Source organism: Salvelinus fontinalis, chromosome 18, assembly GCF_029448725.1.
Source record: "Salvelinus fontinalis isolate EN_2023a chromosome 18, ASM2944872v1, whole genome shotgun sequence".
Classification (NCBI taxonomy): Eukaryota; Metazoa; Chordata; class Actinopteri; order Salmoniformes; family Salmonidae; genus Salvelinus; species Salvelinus fontinalis.
Window position 1 is genome coordinate 5,230,507 of NC_074682.1, and position 20,918 is coordinate 5,251,424.

The 20,918-nt window shown below is 43.2% G+C and overlaps 1 protein-coding gene across 9 annotated transcripts in view; it reads left to right on the forward strand.

The window, feature by feature from the left end:
- The first annotated feature begins 16,074 nt into the window (after positions 1-16,074).
- The window catches only part of LOC129814844 (R3H domain-containing protein 2-like), a 66,227-nt gene continuing 61,383 nt past the window's right edge, over positions 16,075-20,918 (forward strand). For 3 of the 9 annotated variants that reach the window (XM_055867919.1, XM_055867929.1, XM_055867930.1), the window contains exon 1: positions 16,076-16,849. The gene's annotated coding sequence lies outside the window, so the exon portion shown is untranslated. Of the gene's footprint in view, positions 16,850-20,918 lie in introns of all 9 variants that reach the window. The other 6 variants (XM_055867928.1, XM_055867927.1, XM_055867920.1 and 3 more) reach the window with 5 other exon arrangements.

Below are 20,918 nucleotides of genomic sequence, written 5' to 3' on the forward strand. Positions count from 1 at the left end.
AAACTGGGTTAACTCAAGGTTTATCTATTCATCTTGTTGCACCACATTTTAAACCTAGTTTTAAATGAATCCAAGTTAAATTCAATCCTTCCTCTAATCTAACTTTAGTTTTCACTTACAACTTAGATTCATTTAAAGCCTGTTGCTCAGTGAATAAAAAAATATATATATATATATATATAAACTTAGCTTGGAGATTAATTCTAAACTGCCACTTGAGGTAGTTTGACTGATAAAATGGCAGCATATCTACTGTGGAGAGACCATAACGGCAGAGTTCCTCAGAGAATAACTAGAGACAGGTTGAATCCTGTTGAGTTTTTTGATAATGGTGAGTTTTCAAGGAGACACCGCTTCTCCAAGGTCTCTGTAATGCAACTGTAAAGAAAGGTTGCACCAACCATTAAGCATGGGAGTGATAGGAACGCGGCTGTGCCCCCACTACTTCAGCTCTTGGTGGTCCTACGGTTCTATGTGACTGGATGTTTCCAGATGGTGGATGGGGACCTTTCTGGACTCCACAAGTCAACTGTCTGCAGGATTGTAGTCAGAGTGTCCATTGCTTTTGCCAGTCTGAAGAATCAGTACATAAGGTTCAAGCCTACATAGGAAACAGCAGCTGGATTTTACAGGAGAGATAGATTCCCAGGTGTACTAGGGGCAATAGACTGTTCACACATTCCTATATCCAACCCTGGTGGTGAGAATGGAGAACTATTCCGTAATCGGAAAGTTCACTGCTCCATCAACGTGAAGGCTGTCTATGACTGACAAAGGTCAGCTGGCCAACATCGTAGCTAGATGGCCAGGATCCACCCATGACAGCAGAATCTTTGACAATGCTGGAAAGGGGGGCATATGAAGGCCACCTACTCGGTGACAATGGATATGCCTGTCGTGGGTACCTTATGACTACCCCTTTTAAAACCCCAGACATCTGAAGAGAGAGAATACAACACCTCTCATATAGAGAGTTTTTGGGAGTGTGGAAAAAAAGATTCCCCTGCCTTAAGGAGGGGCTCCGCACGAAGATGGACACTACCCTGACAATCATTATTGCAGTGGCGGTTCTGTATAACTTTGGCAAGTGACAAGGAGACGAGTCACCTGAGGAGGCTGAGGAGGACCTACCTGAGGAGAATGAGGAAGATGGCCAGGTGAAAAATGCTGCCAATGCAAATGGGAATGCTGTGAGGAGAACCTTGATTGAGAACCATTTTGCAGCCTAAGGTGTGTATAATGTAACATTGGTAACATGTAAAAAGCAATATTATATTTTGATCGACACTTACAATTCCTAATTAGGCTTTCTGTAATCAAATGTATTATTAAGACTTTGTTATTCTCAATACCATACAGGGTGGAACTGGAAGCACCAGTACACAAGAGTGGGGACAAGACTGGAGGACTCAAAATTGCTTGGGAAAGCATTGTTTTAATAAATTATTGTTTAAATAAATAAAAAGATCAGCATTCTTTACAGAGTGGGCATTTGTTACCCTGCAGGAGTTTCGGTTTCTGAATTTGCTCTTTTTGTAAATTCAGGACCTCAATCTGCAGTAGATTTTTCTGCACATCTATCACTCCAGTGTTATTAATGCTATATTGTAATTATTTCGGCACTATGGCCTATTTATTGCCTATATCCACAGTAAAACGAGTCCTATATCGACATATCCTGAAAGGCCGCTCAACAAGGAAGAAGCCACTGCTCTAAAACCGCCATAAAGAAGCCAGACTACGGTTTGAAACTGCACATGGTGACAAAGATCGTACTTTTTGGAGAAATGTCCTCTGGTCTGATGAAACAAAAATAGAACTGTTTGGCCATAATGACCATCGTTATGTTTGGAGGAAAAAGGGGGAGGCTTGCAAGCCGAAGAACACCATCCCAACCGTGAAGCACGGGGTGGCAGCATCATGTTGTGGGGGTGCTTTGCTGCAGGAGGGACTGGTGCACTTCACAAAATAGATGACATCATGAGGCAGGAAAATTATGTGGATATATTGAAGCAACTTCTCAAGACATCAGTCAGGAAGTTAAAGCTTGGTCGCAAATGAGTCTTCCAAATGGACGATGACCCCAAGCATCCTTCCAAAGTTGTGGAAAAATGGCTTAAGGACAACAAAGTCAAGGTATTGGAGTGGCCATTACAAAGCCCTCACCTCAATCATTTCACGACTTCTGCCGAAGTCGTTGCCTCTCCTTGTTCGGGCGGTGCTCGGCGGTCGTATATCGACATATCCTTGAGCTTGTATCTGGCCACGGCCAGTACCATCCGACCGGGAGAAGAGTTGCGACGGAGATACTGCTGGCTGCCAGGGTTTCCTCCTTAAACTGAGCTTGTATCTGGCCACGGTCTCCCCAGTACCATCCGACCGGGAGAAGAGTTGCGCCCTCGTCTCATGCCTCACCGGGAAAGTCCGGGAGTGGTCCAGCGCTGTGTATAGAGAGGAGGATGCGGCGTTGGACCATTTTGAGGAGTTCACCTGTCATTTCCGGAGAGTATTCGACCACCCACCCGAAGGCAAAGTGGCGGGTGAGCGCCTCTATCATCTGAGGCAGGAGACGAGGAGTGCACAGGAGTTTGCTTTGGAGTTTAGGACCTTGGCTGCCGGCGCTGGATGGAGCGACAGGGCCCTGATCGACCATTACCGTTGTAATCTACGCGAGGACGTCCGTCGGGAGCTGGTCTGTAGAGACACCACCCTCACCTTCGACCAGCTGGTGGACATGTCCATCAGGCTGGACAACATGCTGGCTACTCGTGGACGTCTAGATCGGGGTCTGGTTGTTCCATCCTCCCGCACCCTCTCTCCCGAACCTATGGAATTGGGACGGATGGTGCGCAGGGAGACCGGAGGGGGTTCCCGCTCAAGCACCACCTATGGTCGCAGAGATCACACTGCTGGTCCGTGCCGGGTTGGTTCCTCTGGGAATAGAGAAGGCAGACAGGGCACTCTGGCATCACCCCAGGTGAGTAGGCACCATTCTCATCCAGAGCCCTCTGTTGCACTAATGTTTGTCTCTGTCACTTTTCCGGATTTTCCCTGCATTCCCAGTATAAGGCGCTAGTAGATTCAGGCGCGGCTGGGAATTTCATTAATAAAATTTAGCTCATAGTTTAGGGATCCCTATTGTTTCTGTGGATATGCCTTTCCCTATTCATGCCTTAGATAGTCGACCATTAGGGTCAGGGTTTATCAGGGAGGTCACCGCACCTTTGTATATGATAACGCAGGAGTGTCACAAGGAGAAGATTAGTCTTTTTCTTATTGATTCCCCTGCGTATTCTGTGGTGCTAGGCCTACCCTGGTTAGCTTGTCATAACCCCACTGTTTCTTGGCCACAGAGGGCTCTCACGGGGTGGTCGCGAGAGTGCTCAGGTAGGTGTTTAGGGGTTTCCGTTGGTGCTACTACGGTGGAAAGTCCAGACCAGGTCTCCACCGTGCGCATTCCCCCAGAATATGCTGATTTGGCTCTCGCCTTGTGTAAAAAGAAGGAGACTCAATTACCACCCCATCGACGGGGGGATTGTGCCATAGATCTCCTGGTAGACGCTGCATATCCCAGGAGTCACGTGTATCCCCTGTCGCAAGCGGAGACGGTGGCTATGGATACATATGTTTCTGAATCCCTGCGTCAGGGGTTCATTCAGCCATCCATTTCACCCGTCTCTTCGAGTTTCTTTTTTGTGAAGAAGAAAATAAAATAAAATCACGGTGAAATATAGTTACCCGCTACCTCTGATAAATACTGTTATTGAGTCAATGCACGGGGCACGCTTCTTCACAAAATTGGATCTCAGGAGTGCGTACAATCTGGTGCGTATTCAGAAGGGTGATGAGTGGAAGACGGCATTTAGCACCACCTCAGGTCATTATGAGTACCTTGTCATGCCATATGGGTTGATGAATGCTCCATCAGTCTTCCAATCATTTGTAGATGAGATCTTCAGGGACCTGCACGGGCAGGGTGTAGTGGTGTATATCGATAATATTCTGATATACTCCGCTACACGCGCCGAGCATGTGTCCCTGGTGCGCAGGGTGCTTGGTCGCCTGTTGGAGCATGATCTATATGTCAAGGCTGAGAAATGCTTGTTCTTCCAACAATCCATCTCCTTCCTAGGGCATCAGATTTCCACTTCAGGAGTGGAAATGGAGAGCGACCGCATTACAGCCGTGCGTAATTGGCCGACTCCAACCACGGTAAAGGAGGTGCAGCGTTTTTTAGGGTTTGCCAATTACTACCGGAGGTTTATCCGGGGTTTTGGTCAGGTTGCTGCTCCCATTACCTCACTGCTAAAGGGGGGCCCGGTGCGCTTGCAGTGGTCGGCTGAGGCGAACAGGGCTTTTGGACACCTGAAGACTCTGTTTACCTCGGGGGCTGTGTTGGCTCATCCGGATTCCTCTTTGCCATTCATATTGTAGGTGGACGCATCCGAAAGCTGGGATAGGAGCAGTGCTCTCTCAGCGTTCGGGTGTGCCTCTGAAGCTTCGCCCCTGTGCTTTCTTTTCGAAGAAGCTCAGCCCGGCGGAGCGAAACTATGATGTGGGGGACCGGGAGCTGTTAGCTGTCGTAAAAGCCTTGAAGGCGTGGAGGCATTGGCTTGAGGGGGCTCAACACCCTTTTCTCATCTGGACTGACCACCGCAATCTGGAGTACATCCGGCAGGCGAAGAGACTGAATCCTCGCCAGGCAAGGTGGGCCATGTTTTTCACTCGTTTTGTGTTTACTCTTACTTACAGACCAGGCTCCCAGAACGTCAAGGCAGACGCATTGTCTCGGCTGTATGACACAGAGGAGCGGTCCATGGATCCCACTCCCATACTCCCAGCTTCGTGTTTGGTGGCGCCAGTAGTGTGGGAGCTGGACGCGGACATTGAGCGGGCGTCACGTGCAGAGCCCTCTTCTCCTGAGTGTCCAGCTGGTCGTCTGTACGTTCCGTCTGCTGTCCGCGACCGATTGATCTATTGGGCTCACACGTCACCCTCCTCTGGTCATCCTGGGATAGGTCGGACGATGCGCTGTCTTGATGGGAGGTACTGGTGGCCCACTTTAGCTAAGGACGTGAGGATTTATGTTTCCTCCTGCTCGGTGTGCGCCCAGTGCAAGGCTCCTAGACACCTGCCCAGAGGTAAGCTTCAACCTTTACCCGTTCCTCAACGGCCGTGGTCGCACCTGTCGGTGGATTTTTTGACTGACCTTCCACCTTGACAGGGTTACACCACGATCCTGGTCGTTGTGGATTGGTTTTCGAAGTCCTGTCGTCTCCTCCCTTTGCCCGGTCTCCCTACGGCCTTACAAACTGCAGAGGCCCTGTTTACACACGTTTTCCGGCACTATGGGGTGCCTGAGGATATAGTGTCTGATCGGGGTCCCCAGTTTACATCAAGGGTCTGGAAGGCGTTCATGGAACGTCTGGGGATCTCGGTTAGTCTTACCTCAGGTTTTCACCCCGAGAGTAATGGGCAGGTGGAGAGAGTTAACCAGGATGTGGGAAGGTTTCTGCGGTCCTATTGCCAGGACCGGCCGGGGGAGTGGGAGAAGTTCGTGCCCTGGGCAGAGATGGCCCAGAACTCGCTACGTCACTCATCCACTAACCTTACTCCTTTTCAATGTGTATTAGGGTATCAGCCGGTTCTGGCTCCTTGGCATCAGAGTCAGACTGAGGCTCCTGTGGTGGACAATTGGTTTCGGCGCGCTGAGGAAACCTGGGAGGCAGCCCAAGGCGCCAGAAAATTGGCGCAGACCGTCGCCGCAGTGAGGCCCCGGTGTTCGCACCAGGGGACAGGGTCTGGCTCTCGACCCAAAACCTGCCCCTCCGCCTGCTCTGCCGGAAGCTGGGTCCGCGGTTTGTGGGGCCGTTTAAAGTCCTGAGGAGAGTGAACGAGGTATGTTATAGGTTACAACTGCCCACTAATTACCGTATTAACCCCTCGTTCCATGTGTCTCTCCTCAGGCCGGTGGTGGCTGGCCCGCTCCAGGAGGCTGAAGTGCGTGATGTTCCTCCGCCTCCTCTAGACATCGAGGGGGTCCCGGCGTACTCTGTTCGATCCATTTTGGATTCGAGACGTCGGGCGAGGGGCTTTCAGTACCTCGTGGACTGGGAGGGGTACGGGCCGGAGGAGAGATGCTGGGTTCCGGTGGAGGACGTGTTCGATCCTTCCATGTTAAAGGAATTCCACCGCCTCCATCCGGATCGCCCTGCACCTCGCCCTCCGGGTCGTCCCCGAGGCCGGTGTCGACGCGCTGCTGGAGCCACGCGTCAGGGGGGGGGGGGGTACTGTCACGACTTCTGCCGAAGTCGTTGCCTCTCCTTGTTCGGGCGGTGCTCGGCGGTCGACGTCACCGGTCTTCTAGCCATCATCGATCCATTTTTCATTTTCCATTGGTTTTGTCTTGTCTTCCCACACACCTGTTTTCAATCCCATCCATTACCTGTTGTGTATTTAACCCTCTGTTTCCCCTCATGTCTTTGTCAGAGATTGTTTATTGTTAGTGTTGTGTTTATGTGTATAGGTGCTAACTTCTGACCCACAGGGAATGTGATGAAAGAAATAAAAGCTGAAATAAATCATTCTCTCTACTATTATTCTGACATTTCGCATTCGTAAAATAAAGTGCTGATCCTAACTGACCAAAGACAGGGAATTTTTGCCAGAATTAAATGTCAGGAATTGTGAAAAATTGAGTTGAAATGTATTTGGCTAAGGTGTATGTAAACTTCCGACTTCAACTGTATAAAGCCCTTTTTACATCAGCCAATGTCACAAAATGCTATACAGTGTCGTGTCTTTGGCATCATTAAACTGAAGATGAATCTTTATCAAAAATTCTCTGTAATTATTATTACGCGATTAAACTGATTAATCATGTAGTCGGGGCACCAAGGAAAATATTCAGATTACAAAGTTATAATTTTCCTAATTACTTTCAGATATGTTAATATCTGATCACTTAGTCTTCTGATTAATGACGTATTCTTTACCTCACGTTAGTCTCATTCCAAAAGTTGTAAATTGTTGGTTATCTGCTCGAACCCAGTCTTCACTATGAGTCATCCATACATCAATTGTCTTAAAATCATTTATTTACTAACTAAGTAATTCACAGAAATGCATAACAAACAGTAGATATGTTTACAAGGAAAAGATAGGAGAATGTGCCCTAGTGGGCTAAACCGGCATGGCGGCTTGTTAGACAGAGTGATAATTATAACAATTGAAATGCTAATCCTTTGCACAATCAATATATATATTTACGCTCAGTGTGTCGTCGGGATCTCTGTTGAAAAGTTAGTTTCTGTTGGAGAGTCTGTCCGCCCTCTCTCTGTCATGGTTAGAATGGATAGTTCAGAGTGACATTCATTCATGTCGTTATAGAATAGGTGTTTCGGCAGTTGTCGGTCTTTGTGTTCAATGATACCAAAGTCCTAGCTGCAGACTAGTAATTAATATCAAAGACTTGTTCTTATTCTGTCGGTATCGATAGTCTAAGAGTTTAACCACGTGGTGTGGTTAAAATATTCAGCCATCTACTCAAACCTTAGGTTTATGGTCTCCTCTCAAACCTTGGCCCTCTCGTTATCGAGGTAAGCTGGTCTGGTGATAGAAAACCCGGGTGGGGGTTTTATTCAGAAGAGCAGAAAAGGGCCTGTCCCAGGATGCCCGACCATAACTGTGCTCATGGGCGGTCCTCTGATTTAGTTAAACTCCAAAGGGAATTGGAGTTTCCTTCATTAAACAGTCCAAAATCACATTACACAATTTGACAAACAGTATCATCCTCACTCATTCATCATATACAACAATTAGATGTAAGCCTCATAACTGAGGCTATTATATAAACAGCGTTTTGGTAATGTGGCCGTATTGTCTCTCATGAGTTTCACAAATTGTACCAAACGGACCAGTTCATAGCTGGATTCTTCACCGATCTTTTATACGTTCTCCAGAACATAAATACTGTTCGGACCTCCAGTTCTGTGAGGTGGAAGAAATTCCTTTGTTCTCTCTATGACACTCACTCTCTCTCTATACTGTCTGGCCATGAGGCAGGATCTTCCCCAGGAATTTATGACCTCTCTGACCACAGCAGCCTGGTTGTAGGAGACAGAGAGAAATGGTGCTGAGGTAGGGGGATGTGCTTGCTGTGTCAGCGAGCAATGCAGATGCAGAAGCAGGGTGGCTAGGAAAAATTCCCTAGAAAGGTAGGAACCTAGGAAGAAACATAGAGAGGAACCAGGCTCTCTTCTGGCTGTGCCGGTTGGAGATTAAAACAGTACATGACCAAGATGTTCAAACGTTCATAGATGACAGCCGGGTTAAATAATAATAATCACAGTGGTTATTACCTCAGGAGTAAATGTCAGTTCATTCAGAGTTAGAGACAGCAGGTGCGGTAGAGTTATTTATTCTTATTTATTTATGCTTACTAAATATTGGTGGTTCTACAGTAGTTGTCCGTCGACATCATAGGGGTTATGGAGAGGTGCAAACTGCTGGGGAATCATTTCGCATATCTTCTGAGAGAGTGGATCAATTACCTTGGACGGAGGCCCCCCTCCGGTCTGAAATAGCCCCCGCCTCTCCTCTGCCACATTCTTTTTGGTTTTCAGTTTGAAGTTTTTTCAGCACATCTTCATCCGATTTGGGTCCATCTTCGCTTTAATCTGTGTCGATTCATTAACTCTTCTTTCTTTTTGACAGTCGTGTTGTCTGTCTTTTCATCCTCCAGTACGTTACTAAATTCCTCCATCAGCGCCGACAAGAGTTTTTCTTTCATGAGCGGAGAAATGTGAACTTCTTTGACGTGCAATGATCAGGTGGCTAGGGGACAAATAATAAAATGCCTTAATAACATTAAGTAATGACAACAATAAATTATATTTTATGCTATTTTAGTTTATAAACTAGCTGCTGTAGCTACCGTTAGCTAACAAATACATTTTTGGTCTAGTACTGGCAAATAACGGATTTTTATTTCAAATCAGCCAACCCATGATAACCTTTCACGATGGAGTTACAGTAGTTCTAACATCATTACATTGTTATTAATCACAGTTTAAAACCGTTAATCATAGATTTACTCATCCAGATTTAAAATGAAGTGGTGCAACACATATCTGATTAATTATAAACTTAGATTTACAAAACCTAGATGAGCTCTAATCTTAGATTAATTTAAACCATGTTGGTGCAGCCCACCCAGAGGGTATGACATTTTCCTCTGATTTTCAAAGCAGAATACATTTTAGCAATAACTTGTATCAATCAGTAGATAAAGCTGTTTAGCTGTAAATTCCTGTAAATTCCAAATAAAACTACATCACGTTTTGAATTTCACCTTCCTTGCGTTGTCTAAGAACACTATCATGAATCTTGCAAGTACGTTTTGTGGGTCAGAGTGCAGTATTTATTTAGTATTAAAGGCCCAAAATACTGTAAGTTAGCATGTTTCTTACACATAGGGAGCATTGTTACCAAGACAATTGTTGCCTAGCAACACTTCGGTCAGCAGGAGAGAACGTCAGCAGGAGAGAACGTTTTCATAGCTCGACAAAATCACATGATCGGTGAAACGGCTTTAGACCAAATAGCTATTGCAAAGAATTCGAATGCTTCCCCGGTCTGGATGACCTGGAATGATAAAGAGAAGATATCTCATGCTCACTAGCTTAATCCTCCTTCTCAGGATCGTGCTCCATGCTCTAAATAACTCAACTGTACCCCTCTGATTGGATAGAACAGATTAGGAATAGCTTCTACCAAAAAACAGTTACAGCTGTTTGTCGGAGTTTAGAGTGACAAAAGTGGTTAGCTAACGTCTACTAACTGCTCTCTGTGTCATCATTAATTAAGCAGCCCGAACAGAGCCGTTGCTATGGATACTCACAGACAGAGGGCAAAGGTTATGACGAGGGTGAAGAGAGTGACCACAATCACACAACTTCTGACTACACAACTACTGACCACACATCTAATCACCACAACTACTGACCACAACTACCTGGCCACAACTACCTGGCCACAACTACAACACAACACGACTGACCACAACCACAAAACTACTGGTCACAACAACAAACCTACTGACCACATCTACTGACCACAACTACTGACCGCAATTACTGACCAAAACCACACAACTACTTACCACAACTACTGAACCACACACCTACTAACCAAAACAACTGACCACACAAATGCTGAACCACACAACGAAGGACCACAACCACATAATTATTGACCACAACAAAACAACTGACCACAACTACACAACTAATGACCACAACTACTGCTCAGCACTAGCTCTTGTCCAGCTCTGGTCCTGGGCATAGCTAGCTAGCTCTGGCTCGCACTAGCTTTGGTCTAACTGGTTTGCACCATAAATTATAACTCGTTAATATGTATAAATGAGCATACAATACCTAACAACAATAATTGTAACTCTTGAACCGTTCAAGCTAGATACACCAAACCAACTTTCATATGTTCGGGCTATCCTAACTTATCATGTACCTACTTTTTCAAATATAACACAGTTACCACAGTTACTACCGCAGACACTACCACTACGATAATGTTTTTCAAAACCATACATACTTTAAAACATTTTTGCTTTAAATAGTAAAAGTAAAAGGTTTTAAACTTCCACCACAAAAACACTTTTAAAGAGCTTTAGCAAGCCCCAGAACTTTACATGTAAAAAGTTATTGTGAAGCTTGCAAATCAAAATCTCCAGCTTCAATCATTTGACATACTTCTTCTTCTTCGTCTTCTTCTTCTTATTTAGCACGCTACTTCTCTTACACCATTTCAGCTAGAGATGCAGCTCAAACATTAAAATGTGCATAATGGTCATGCTTGAGTTGCTCGTATACAACTTGTTGAAATCTTGTATACTTTTTGAAATATTAAACTTTTTGTCCTTTTCGTCATCCATCAAAAAGGCATTATTGCAGGCCCCATTGTGACATTATCACTTACAACTTCCATTCATTGTAAATGCAATAATGCCATTTTTGACACAATTCAGCTACTTTGAGCGCTTTGCAACAACTTAGACAACATTTTGAACGTTTACATCTTTGTTTACAATCTCTGTTACTCATATGGTGTTTCAATCCCAAAGAATATTCTGATAAAACATTACAGCTGTTTTAGTAACCACATCAACAACATTTTCTGTAACTTTTTTGCAAACAACTGCCATTTTGACCACTACCCCAACAAGTCAGCAAAAACAGAGCATTTGACATTTTAGGAATAGCTTGAATCAGACAGTAGATAGAGCTGTTTTAGTTAGCCATCAACTACTCTTTTTCTAGATGCAGCAAGTCATGTCAACAACAGCTGCAACAACAGCTACAAATTCCAATAAAACTACATCACGCTTTGAAGGTCACTTTCTTTGCTTTGTCTAACAACAGTATCATGAGTCTAACAAATACGTGCAGTATTTATTTATTTAGTATTAAATCACAAACGTACTATATGTTAGCATGTTTCTCACACTTGCTTTAGCCATAAGGGAGCAATGTTTCCAAGGCTACTGTTCCCTAGCAACGCTTTGCTCGGCAGGAGAGTACGTCTTCATAGCTAGACAAATTCCCATGATTTATGAATCTGTTCGGACCGAACAGCTAGTGCTAAGATTTCAAATGCTTCCCTGGTCTGGACGACCTGGAATGATAAAGATAATATTTCTAAGGCTCAATAGCTTTGTCCTCCTTCTCGGGATCATGCTCCATGCTCTAAATAACCCAACTGGCTAGTTTGCCTGTCTCTAAAGACACAGGTGGGCTGTACCCCTCTGATTGGATAGAGCGGATTAGGAATAGCTTCTAGAGTGACAAAAAGTGGCTAGTTAACATCTACTAACAGCTCTCTGTGTCATCATTGAGCAGCCTGAACAGAACCGTTGCTATGGATACTCACAGCCGCAGAAGGCAACAATTATGGTGAGGGTGAAGAGAGTGACCACAATTACTGACCACAACCACACAAATATTGACCACACAACAACTGAACCACACAACTGCAGACTGCAGTCACACAACTACTGAACACAATTACTGACCACAACCACACAACTACTTACACAACTACTGACCACAACCACAACACTACTGACCACAACCACAACTTCTGACCACAACCACACAACTTCTGACCACACAACTACTGACCAAAACCATACAACTTCTGACCACACAACTACTGACCAAAACCATACAACTTCTGACCACATCTAGTGACCACAACCACACAACTACTGACCACAATCACACAACTTCTGACCACATCTAGTGACCACAACCACACAACTACTGACCACAATCACACAACTTCTGACCACACATCTAATCACCATAACTACTGACCACCACAACTACTGACCACAACCACCTGGCCACATCTACTAACCACAATTAATTACCACAACCACACAACTATTGACCAAAACTACTGATCACAACCACACAACTACTGATCATACACCTACTTATATAAACTACTAACCACTACTGAACACAACTATTGACCACAACTTAACAATTACTGACCACAACTACTGACCACTAAACTAAGGACCACAACCACTGAACACAACTACTGGTCATTTAGCTATTTTATTTGCAATTTTAGGACCCCTTTAGGTATCAAAATTAAATATAAAAAAACTATTTGATAAAATATAGATTTTGGTCTTTACTTCTAAAGCCCATAGAAACACTTTCAATGACATTAAAAAATGGCAAAAAGGATAGTAAACCCAAAAAATCTAAAGAAACAAGGTTTTGAAGTGTCTGTCCTAAATCTAGAGGTTATAAAAAAACTAATTTCACACATATTTAACACATTTTTGGGGTAGGCACAAAACTACCTTTGTTCTTCCATTAATATAAAACAAAAAAACTGGTACTGGTTACCTTCAGACCCGTGTTCCGTGACACTTTTGGGGGTCGTAAAGCAAAATGGAGAACACCATCGTGTTCGTGAGAATCTCCTCTTATTGGGGTCCCATTATTTTGTAGCCCAAATGGTTCGGACGCTACCAAACAGAAGTTGGCACATCGATGGTACCGACTTCTGACACTTTTGGAGGTCGTAAAGCATAATAGTTTATAGGTCAAACCTTTCAGACGCTACAGACGTTTTTGTGAGGAGACCGATTTTCGGGATGTCTCATGGTCTGACAAACACGGCTCTAGCTCTGCCACCTTTCACCGCAGATGCGGAAGTGCATCATTGGCAGATGTGGGTGATTGAGACCAGAGGAGGCTGGTGGGAGGAGCTATTGGAGGAGGGGCTCATTGTAATGGCTGGAAAGGAACCATTGGAACAGAGTAGGTTCCGTGTGTTGGAAGTGTTTGTTACCGTTCCATTAATTCCATTCCAGCCATTACAATGAGCCCATCCTCCTATAGCACCTCCCACCATCCTCCTCTGATTGAGACACATCCAATGCAAAACCCCCAGATATATCTAGCTTAAACCGACAGATTTTGATGGGGATTTTTTTGTTATGTAACTTAGATGGATGCACCGGTGTGTCAATCAACTCTAGGTTGTTAAATAGTAAAGTAAAATTTTTAAACTTCTACCACAAAAATACTTTTAAAGAGCTTTAGCAAGCTCCACAACTATACTTGTAAAGTTACCATCTTGTTATTATTACAAGTGCTCAGCACATATGGGAACTCCTTCAAGACGGTTGGAAAACCATTTCAGGTGAAGCTGATTGAGAGAATGCCAAGAGTGTGCCAAGCGGTCATCAAGGCAAAAGGCGGAGAATCTCCAATACTTTCTCAAACACTTTTTTGGTTACATGATTCCATGTGTTATTTCATGGTTTTGATGTCTTCACTATTATTCTACGATATAGAAAATAGTAAAAACAAAACAACTTGAATAAGTAGGTGTTCTAAAACTTTTGACCGGTAGTGTAAATTTGCAGAAATTCGCATAAAATAACCAACCAACAGTAACTCTTGAACCGTTCAAGCTAGAGACACTAAATCAACTTTCACATGTTCAGGCTATCCTAACTTCAAATTATTTAACACTTTTATCAATTATGATTGAATAAATGTGCATACATCGGCGTGAAATAACCCACAAACAGTAACTCTTGAACCGTTCAAGCTACAGACACCAAACCAACTTTCATATTTTCAGGCTACCCTAACTTTTCATCTATCTACTTTTTTCAACTAAAACCAGTCACCACCATTACTACTGCAGACATTAGCACTACTATAACATATTTCAAAACCATACATGCTTTATAACAAGCTAGCAAACACACCACATTTTCTTCAGGAAATGTACTTTTCAGTGATCACCTAAAGATCACTGTTACCTAAAGAGTTTACGAGACAGAGCTACAGCTAGCTATCAGTAGGTCTACATACAAACCTGTTGGTCCCATGTTTCATGAGCTGAAATAAAATATCCCAAAAAATTTACATACTCACAAAAAGCTTATTTCTCTCATATTTTGTGCACAAATTTGTTTACCTTGTTAGTGAGCTTTCTCCTTTGCCAAGATAATCCATTCACCTGACAGGTGTGACATATCAAGAAGCTAACTAAACAGCATGATCATTACACACGTGCACCTTGTGCTGGGGACAACAAAAGGCCACTCTAAGATGTGCAGTTGTCACACAACACAATGCCACAGATGTCTCAATTGCGGGTGCTATTTAATGAAGCTGCCAGTTGAGGACTTGTGAGGCATCCGTTTCTCAAACTAGACACTAATGTACTTGTCCTCTTGCTCAGTTGTGATCCGGGGCCTCACACTCCTCTTTCTATTCTGGTTAGGGCCAGTTTGCGCTGTTCTGGGAAGGGAGTAGTACACAGCGTTGTACGAGATCTTCAGTTTCCTGGCAATTTCTCGCATGGAATAGCCTTAATTTCTCAGAACAAGAATAGACTGACGAGTTTCAGAAGAAAGGTCTTTGTTTCTGGCCATTTTGAGCCTGTAATCAAACCCACAAATGCTGATGCTCCAGATACTCAATCTAAAGAAGGTCAGTTTTATTGCTTCTTCAGCTTCGTTTTCAGCTGTGCTAACATAATTGCAAAAGGGTTTTCAAATGATAATTTAACCTTTTAAAATGATAAAGTTGGATTAGCTAACACAAAGTGCCATTGGAACACAGGAGTGATGGTTGCTGATAATGGGCCTCTGTACGCCTACTATGTAGATATTCCATTAAAGAAAATCTGCCGTTTCCAGCTGCAATAGTCATTTACAATATATTTCTCTGTATTTCTACATCTACAGTGTAGATGTATTTCTACATCTACACTGTATTTCTGATCAATTTGATGTTATTTAGATGGGAAAAAAAGTTTTTCTTTCAAAAACAAGGACATTTCTAAGTGACCCCAAACTTTTGAACGGTAGTGTACATTTTACAGACACCGTATGTTTTACATTTGTTATCTTGTTGTTATTAGTCCCACCCTTCAGCTCCATTCAACCCTTAACACCATCCATATTGGATTTCTTTTTGCCATATATTTTTTAACTGTGCTGCTTCACAAAAGTACTGTACCTTTCTATTCTCATAGTTTATACAGATTGTAAATTAAAGATACATTTTTTTGCTAAAATAATTATTATATTATTGATCGATTGACTATGACTTTTAAAATCACCCAGTATTGCTATCTGCAATTCTTCAGCCATTCCTAGGCCTGTGACCAAAAACGAGCTACATATGGACAGTACCAAAATAAATGATCTAATGACTGCCTCCTCACAGGAAAATCTGCAGAGCTGGGAAGAATAAGAGTTACAAGATGTTTGAATGATAGTGACCCGTCCTCCCAGGCTGCTGGCCTGGAGTAGGAGCAGATAATTTGTGGAATAGTGGTGAGGTTTTAATGGGTACTGGGTTAGTTGGTAGGGCAATTTTTCACAAAGTGTAACGAATTCATCCTACACAATAGAGTAGGGGGCGGCATGCACCTATACCATTTGTTTGTGGACCGCAATAATACAGAAGAAGATGAAGAAGTGTTCGAGGGTAAAGGCTGAAGGGGGGCGTTCCTGTAGAGAATGCACATGCAGGAACACCCCGAATTGCGGGTCGCAATCACACAGTATTGGAAGCCGGAGCTGAAGGGAATCTCGTTTTTCTTTATTTTATCTAAAGTGTAAGGTTCTCGTTATTTCCGTTTTAGAAGTTATTGGATGCTTTCTCTCTGATTTGATCTTCAACGTTCGATGTAGATACCTCTCACGTGTGTGCGGTTTTGAGTCGATAGCGTTTGACAGTGCAGTGCCTTTCACCGTGAGCCAACTCAGCCAGGGCAGCGTTTGGTTAGCCATGGAGCCAACGTTACTAATTAACTAGCGATTTATTGTTACCATTATTAGTTAGCATTGGGTAAACCATTCGGAGGGTGGTTGACACGCGGTATCGCTAACGAACCGCATACATATTGGCATTTCTTCAATTGGCTCATAACCCATGATCCTGTCATTGATATTTTTTTAATCGAATTTGTTCTTATGTTAGCTAACGTTTTAGATAATTAGCTAGCTAAAGGAGCAGGTGAGCGGACACCTTGTTTGACAGCTAAGTTACTGTTACCGTTAGATAAGAAGAAAAGGCTAACTTTGTTGCTGCGTATTGTCCGTTTAGCTAGCTAACGTTAAACATTTGGGAACTCAGCACTACACTAGCAGCTGCTGCTAGCTTACCCTACACTAATGTTAACCTGTCTGTGTACCAGCAGTAGCTAACGCGTTAGCAGCCTTCAACTCGGGAAAACAAACATCGAAGAAGCTTTCATTGAGAGAAGACTCATCTAAACGGTAAACGAGAGTTTATTCTATATTCTACCAACCACTGTAAATTAGCTAACTAGCTAGTCTACCTAATGTACTTGCCAGAAGATACCGACCCTATCGTGAAGCTATTTTACACTGAGATGCACTGAGGTCTGAACTCAGTCATGGTTACTACATTATTAAGACACAATGGAGCTGGTGTGAGATATGGGTTGGAAAACGTACCTCAATGCAGGGATGGGATATGCCACTGTACTCCTCATCGTACCTATAATCAACACTGCTCTTTAAATACTGCTCGTTTTTCCTGAAAACTGCCCTTTTTGTCCTCCATGTTAACTAGCAGTAGCCACAGCATCCATTATGAAATTACATGTTGGGTTGAACAACAAATGAGCTGATTGGCTGACACTGCCACTATCAGGTGGCTCCTGATAGTTAGCATTATGACGAAAAGGGCAGTTTTCCTGGAAAACCAGCAGTATTTCAATCTTCTCGATGTGGACGAAGTTAACTTGGAGTACAGTGGCATATCCCATTCTTGCATTGAGGAAAGTTTTCCGACCCATATCTCGTGTCGGCTCCACATTGTCTTTAATGTAAACATGATTGCATTCCCGAACGCCGTGTTTTTCAATGTAAATGAGCATAACGGTAGGGTCGTTGTCTTGACATGCGGCACTTGGGGTGGACACCCACCTCAATCAATGAGAGAAGATTTGAAATAGACAAAATGGTGACGAACACATTGGATTACCTCATGGAGCAAAACAAATAATTCGTTTAATAACGGAGCATTTTTTTCACTTCAAATGAACCCCCTGCTACTAGACATTGAAGTTTAGAAGATGTTTTGTCTTCCAAGTCACTGTGCTATGCTTTACACAAACTACTTTGTAACGGCTGTATGGAAAGCATAGCTATATCTTGTTATGGTCTCAACATATGCAGTGCCAAGCACTGTGTGTGTGTGTGTTAGTCATTGCCCCTCTACCTGTATTTGTGGGAGAATAGTTGATTTCTGGATGCTTTGTTGGATACCCTACATATCAGACAGTGTACTAGGAACTGTGTTGTGGGAGAGATTGAAAGCTTTACTGGAAATATAGCCTCAGCCTGAGCCTACATGTTTTGGGAAGCACTATTAAAATACTCTTAGTTGTAAAGGGGATCAAATACCCATCATATGCTATACAGCCTAAACTAACAGTACTCCACAATCTGGTTTGAATATCACAGAATAGCATGGTCTATTAGATTAGTTAATGTAGCCAACTTCAGTCCCCTCCCTCCCTCAACTCATCTTGCCTAATGAGCACATAAGAGCTTGGATAGGAAAAGCATGTAGTGCAGATGACTGTACGCTGCTCACTCTCTGTGCAGCAGCAGCATATAGTCAATTGGTGTCCGAATGTTATGGGTGGGGCATGTGGTTTTTAGAGAATAGCTTGTGTGCTTTTAGGAGCAGGCTTGTCTTCGATGGGTGAACCATTGATTCAACAGTCTGCTCCTAATGAAGCGGCGGTGTGGTGGGAGCTGCCTGCTGTGGCTGCCTGTCTCTTGTCATCCCACCTCAATTTGCTATTGCACTGGTGGCTGTACCCTAACTATCATTTGGTACAGAAACACACATGGAAATATGCAGTTTCCCTTGTCAATTTGTCCTTATTTGAGCCTGTGTAGTTGACTTTTTTTTGATTGGAACGTGAAAAGGCTCAAGAGGCATTTGATTTTCTATCCTTAGTTTGTACCATGTGTTATCTAGCCACATTAAAAAAATGATAATAATAGATGAACGGGTTTGACTAGATTAGGCTATAGATGGAAGTAGTATATCATAAATATAATTTTTTGAGACGGAGATTTGATAGCCCTGAGTAAATGTGATTCCAGTGATGAGTCATCTCATTCTGTTCTACCCTGTTCAAAGGCACTTACATATTTTGTCTTGCCCATTCTCCCTCGGAATGGCACACATACACAATCCATGTCTCAAGGCGGCTTAAAACCTCTTCTTTAACCCGTCTCCTCCCCTTCATCTACACTGATTTGAAGTGGATTTAACAAGTGACATCAATAAGGGATCATAGCATTCACCTGGTCAGTCTGTCATGGAAAGAGCAAATGTCCTAATGTGTTGTACACTCAGTATCCTATCTATCTGAAGAACTAAAAATCACCGAAATTAAAGCTAGACGGGGAGATCTGAAAATACCCATATCGGTGTTAATTTTGTTATGTTTGAGCAAAGAACACAGCATAAGCCATGGCAAAATTCATTGAATTCAATTGAACTTGCTTTAAAACTGCATTTTTCTCTCCGATGCATTGCAAAATGGGAATTATTGCAGGAAATCAGCTTTAAAAACAGAAAAGAAAAAAATCTCTGCTCCATGGATACATTTGCAGAATAGCAGGAAGCTGGCTTAAAAGTGCAACTGTTTCTATACCTTTTTGATGCGGATAAAATCCTGGGGTAGATTCACCGCCATAGAACCCTATCCCTACTCATCAGTTTGCCTACCTGAGATCTGCTTCTGTGTTTGCAGCAGTGGAGATGGTGGCTTTTGCTAGAGAGATGTGAAGAGATATTTATAGATCTTTGCCTGAGCACAGAGCTGGTGCTACTGCTGCTTCCCCCCCCCCCCCCTCTCTCTTCACCCTCTCCCTCCCTCTCCTTCTATCTACCCCCTCGATTTATCTGTATCTCTCTCCCTCTAGCTGTCTTTCCCTCCACGCCTTGCTAGATGTATATAATCCTTCCACTGCTTGCTAGATGTAAATAATTGATCAGAACTGGAGGCTGGGAGGGAATAGGTGACTGGTTGCAGGGCTCTGGGTCCAGGTTGACATTGGACATGTGTGTGTTGGTGGCATGGCTGTGGGTCCAGACTGGATCAGACCTGTCATTACTTTCAGTAGCTTGACTTACATCCAATTGACGACACATTTTAATGCGAATATTCCAAAATCTGTATGAAAACATTATGCACATTGTCCCACAAGATGTTTCCATCAAATGTACTTTTTGCAGATGAAAGGCTGTGCGTGATGATGTAGTGCATATGAAAAGAAAAAGAAATTGTGGTTAAATTCCCATGTACTGAATTAAAAAATACAAGTTACAGGGGTTTCCATCGCATTTTCAATTCTACTGATAGTTTTATCCCAAAAAAGGTTGCGTTATATAGCGACTGTTCCCACTCTGGTCTTGGCACGTGCGCTCTAGCCAACAGCTCACAGATACAGTGCAGGTATAGCCTACATGATGACATTTGTTATGGACAAAGTAGCAAGAGCATTTTTTGTTGTTGTCAAACTGCAGTCAAGAATCGATCGTCATGTCACCAGAATAAGACCCTCGGTATTTATTGGAAAGGAGCATCAAGCTCATCGCTGTGCACTTTCCCCACCCTGTGAAGTTCATCACTTATTTAATCTGTAATTTGTAGCCTAATAAACTGCATACTTTCCCAAGTCGTGGGGGGGGGACCCCACAACATATCATCGCGTGACTCCAAGTTACTTCGGTATGATGGTTATTATATAAATATTTGCACATAAAATAATTTCCCACCGCCAATTCTCGCATAAATAATTTTCCAGGCAGAGAAAGATCCCACCTTGTCTCGTGTATTTTATTTTGTTGACATTAGCTGTTTGTCAGGCCTGTCGTGACATTATTTTATTCAACATGTACTGTTATCGCATAAAAAGGTTGGAAGGCAGCAAAACCCTCACTGTGAGAAGACGGGAACCAGTATCGAGGGGGAGAGAAACTGGATCATCTGTCATCACTATTAGATGTGATATTTCAGTCACAAGATGTCCAAACAAAAGCACGCAATAAATCCATTGTTGTGAGATGTATACATTTGGGGCAGCAAGTAGCCTAGTGGTTAGAGCGTTGGGCCAGTAACCGAAAGGTTGCAAGATCGAATCCTCGAGCTGACAAGGTAAAAATCTGTCGTTCTGCCCCTGAACAATGGCAGTTGACCCAGGCCGTCATTGTAAATAAGAATTTGTTCTTAACTGACTTGCCTTGTTAAATAAAGGTAAAAAAAAATGTTTAAAAATGAAAGGAAGAAATATA